This window comes from Schistocerca serialis, chromosome 3, assembly GCF_023864345.2.
Source record: "Schistocerca serialis cubense isolate TAMUIC-IGC-003099 chromosome 3, iqSchSeri2.2, whole genome shotgun sequence".
NCBI classification, from domain to species: Eukaryota; Metazoa; Arthropoda; class Insecta; order Orthoptera; family Acrididae; genus Schistocerca; species Schistocerca serialis.
Window position 1 is genome coordinate 324,120,661 of NC_064640.1, and position 4,667 is coordinate 324,125,327.

A 4,667-nucleotide genomic window follows, 5' to 3' on the forward strand; every position below is an offset into this window, starting at 1 on the left:
TTAATCAGTCTTGTTAACAGCAGTGATGACAAATTTGCATTCTCTGAGCAAGATATGTGTAATGAAACAGACAACAGCGAAAGTGATTCAGAGGATAGTGAAAGGGAAGAAGTTGAGGTATCTAATGACGGAGTGACGACTGTGCCCCAGAATACATAGGTGTATTTTGACGTGATGTAGGAAGATATAGTAACCACGTGGGCAGATGATGATAACGCAGTTTACAATTCTGAAGGTTTCGTGATAGAAGAGACTGAGTTAGAGAAAGAGCATATGGATTCACAAAATGTCGGAGTACGAACAAGGATGCCAACTATAATAAGAGCGAAACAGAGGCTTGTGAGAATGAAGGGGAAACGTGCTTACCACACGATGCATTTACAGAGTATACAGAGGACTCAGTAGTGATAGAAGTTAAAGGTGCCGAAACCGAAAATCAAGAAAAGGACATTGTTTAACAGAGAGGAAAGGCAATGAAAGATGTAGAGGATAGCAGGAGGAAGAAATCTCCGGACAAGCATAAAAGTCAGCGGATTTCACAGAAAGACCTAACAGCAGAAAAGGATTTGTCATGGAACAATTAAAGATAATTCTGCTGTAGAAATTATGCCAGTAAGCAGCGTGAAATAGGTAGACCATGTTGTACACATTGTCACGAAACTCACCATCATGGTGAAAATATGTATCGGAATTTGAAAACATTACGAATGCTTTGAAACATGAGAACACGGATATCTCTCCTGAAGAGATTTTGCGAGGAAGAGAGTCCGCATGTTTAGTAGAAGAGTTGATAAGAGTTCCCTCCACGTACAGAAAAAACCATTGATGAAGAGAGAGAGATGCTTCAAACTAAGATCAGTAAGGAAGCAGAATCCAGGATTCGTAGAGGTGTTGACAAAATAAAGAGTACAAAATTTGATACTGTCGACTTAGATTTGGTTAAGACCAATGAAAAATCAGGTGACATCAGCCACGAGATATGTAACTTCAAGTTTGCGTATAACGTTCCATTTGTAATTATAAATTGTCCCAATACAAATACAACTTACTGTTGAATAAGTAATTTGAAGCAATTGTACGCAATTTGTCACCACATAAAATCACAGTATGCGTAAAGTCATGAGGGTTCGGTCACAACCTTAGCATCACCTATAAATCTAAATGATGGAGCCATTTTAATCACCGTACGCTGTCAGTTTTATTCCTTAAGACACCATGTGTATATATTAACTAGTATTAATTTACGCGAACGATGCATTAAAGGGATAAAACTGACAACCTACGGTGGCTAAAATATTTCCATCATTTAGATAGTACGTTTAAGCTGTGGACCCGTATATGAAAAAATTATCACGCAGGAAGTTCATCAAGACACATGTTGTGCGTGACCGATCATCATCCTATTGAAAAATGACATCGCAATACTACTGTATGAGAGGTAACACATGAAAACGCAGGATGTCCGTGGCGCACCGTTGTGCGATCAGATTTCCCTTAATCACGACCGGCCATGATCTGAAATCATACCCCATGGCTCCTCACACCGTGGCATTAGGTGTAACACCGCTGTGGCTCTCCAAAACATTGGCAGAATGGGATCTCTCCTCACACTCGCCGACGATAGTCATCCGGGCTAGTGCAGAGCCGCGACCCGTAGCTGAACACAGTGTGATGCAACGTATCAGCGATCTTAGTACCACTCCTTACGCAGCCGTTTGTGTCTTGACGTTATCGGCAGCCTACGCATGGGACAGTGATTCCCTGGTCCGGGTGCTGCTAGCCTCCGACCGATGGTGTGGGATGACACAAGATGTTTTAGGGAGCCCATTACTAGCTTTCGGGTGACAAGTGCATATTTCAAGGGGCTGCAATGTGCTTCATGCACAATGCGGCATACCTCCATTGTGATCGTCAGACGTGGTCAACTGGATCCTTGACGACCAATATGCCTGCTCTCACTTTCCCATGCAGTCCAACATCGAGCCACTGTAACATCCGAATGCCCCACAAATCTACATCTACATCGACGTCGTACTCCTCAAGCCACCTAATGGTGTGTGGCGGAGAGTACTTTCGGCACCACTATCTCAGCCCGCCAACCCTGTTCCACTTGGGAATAGTGCGTGGGAAGAATGATAGTCGGTAAGCCTCTGTATTGGCTCTAATTTCTCGAATTTTCTCCTCGTGGTTATTAAGCGAGATGTATGTGGGGGGAAGTAATATGTGGTCTGACTCCTCCTGAAAAGTGCTGTCCCGAAATTTCAATAGTAAATTTCTCCGTGATGCACAACGCCTCTCTTGTAACGTCTGCCAGTGGAGTTTGGTTAGCATCTCCGTAACGCTCTCTCGCCAGCTAAACGATCCCGTGACGAAACGTGCGGCTCTTCGTTGAATCTTCTCTATCTCCTCTATCAGTCCTACGCGATAGGGATACCATATAGATGAACAATACTTAAGAATCGGGAGAACAAGCGCCTTACAAGCCACTTCTTTTGTGGATGAGTTACATTTCCTTAAGATTCTTCCGATGAACCTGAGTATGGTGTCTGCTTTTTCCACTATCTGTTTTATATTGTAATTCCACTCAAGGTCGCTCTGAATAGTTACGCCTAGATATTTTACTGCAGACGCTGTCTCCAGCTGTTTGTCATCAATAGTGTAGTGGATTTCTTGTCCTATGTATGCGCAAAACGGTACATTTATTTAGGTTCAGGGTCAACTGCCAGAGTCTGCACCATTCATCAATTCTCTGCAGGTCATTCTCCAAATTCTTACGATCTTCTGACATTGCTACTTTGGTACAGACAACTGCATTATCTGCGAATAGCCTTAAAGAGTATCCGACGTTTTCTACTAGATCATTTATCTACAATGTAAACAGCAACGGCCCTATCACACTTCCCTGCGGTACTCCGGATATTAATTTTACATCTGTCGATTTAGTTCCGTTAAGAGAGACGTGCTGTCTGCAAGAAAGTCTTGAATCCAATCGCAGGTCTTCTCCGATGCTCCGTAAACTCGTATTATTTTCATTAAACGGCAATGCGGGGCGGTGTCAAATATCTTACTGAAATGAAGGTACACGCCTTCACAGATATTACACACCACTGTTCACGTTACATATGCTTGTGCGTACAGTGTAAGTGATCATAAAGGGAGACACCACAATCCCAAATCTTTCGAAGCAAAAGCTTTCAAGAAGGCAGACCATAGTCCCGAATGGTCTCCAAGACAGAAGACATTTCATGTTTTCGTAAGGAGTGTGAGGTCTTTATTCCAACCCACGTTCACAAAACTTGCTCTGAACGCTGCAATGAAACAATGCTCTTGAATTAAAAGTTGAGAGTTGTTTGTTGCTAATGTATTAGTGCAGGAGAGTGAAGCAAAAGGTAACTGTTTTAATGTACAAATGGTCGCTAAATATTACGTACGTTCTCACCAATGCGTAGCACGCTGGTATAGTTTATGTTTACGACTTCTGCGATGCCAGGGTTCCTTCTGCTAAAGAATACCGTCACCGCTTTCCGACATCTCGAATTTAGGATCGCCACACGTTTTCCAGAGTTTTAAACACAATGCGTGAAAGCTGTCCGCCGCCCAGCACATTTCATCTCAACGAGGACTTCATCAAAAGTACTGAAATAGTTGCACATCGATCACATCGCCCTGCGTAGTTCTACGCGAAGCACGCACGTTTGTTATTCTATGTGTGCGGCGAATAGTGCACCCAGAATGTTCCACATGCAGCACGAGTACTATCTTTTCAACGGAGGCACCCCTATGTCTCAATTTATCTCTGGTTAAATAACTGCCATAACGGGCTTCCTTTAGTATAATATTTACTTACAAAGCTACATTTTCGTGGGATGAGATCAGTACCCCTCACAGTATCCGCCAATGGTCGTAAGATGGCCGATATACATTTCGTTCGTTTCTCTATCACTGTGAGATGCGGCTCGTCAGTCATGTTACTTTGAAGGAATGAATGCTGCACACAATTAGTCACATCATCGCAGCTAAACTCTTTCCCATAAAAAGACTGGTCGTGCTAGTACTATTATTTGGCCACCAAACTCTGCAGACGTAACGCCACTAGAATTTTGTTTTATCAATTATATCAAGACAGTAATATAATGAAGAGAGGTGAATATACTTCGTAACTAGCTACGTCTTCTAATAAACACTACTGTCCTCATAAAGGAGCGGAAATGCCTCATCTTCCACTTAAGAGTACAAAAATTCACTGGGTTTGTTAGGGCACCTTTCGAAAATTTTGAGTGAATTGTTTAAAATTGTTAATAAACTGTTGAAAACCGGTAACATGACAAATAAGAAATACGATAACTATCAAATAAAAATCATTAACTAAAAAAATAATAAATATTTACACTCGAGGACAATCTGAAATAGAGTATATACCAATATCACTTTTGTACTTCAAATGATCAGTTCAGTCACTTTTCAGAATACTGACCTCACTCACCTCTTAGTTAAGCATTAACATCGGCAGCAGCGAACGCTAATTGCGAAGGCAAAATGGCCTCTTTAAATATTCACGGTGGTAAGTGCCCAAAGCAGAAGTGCTGTCTTTCCAGTTTTTTTAATATGTGTAATGAAAATGTTCACAAAGCTAATAAGGAAACGATCAGTCTTTACCTGTCACACGA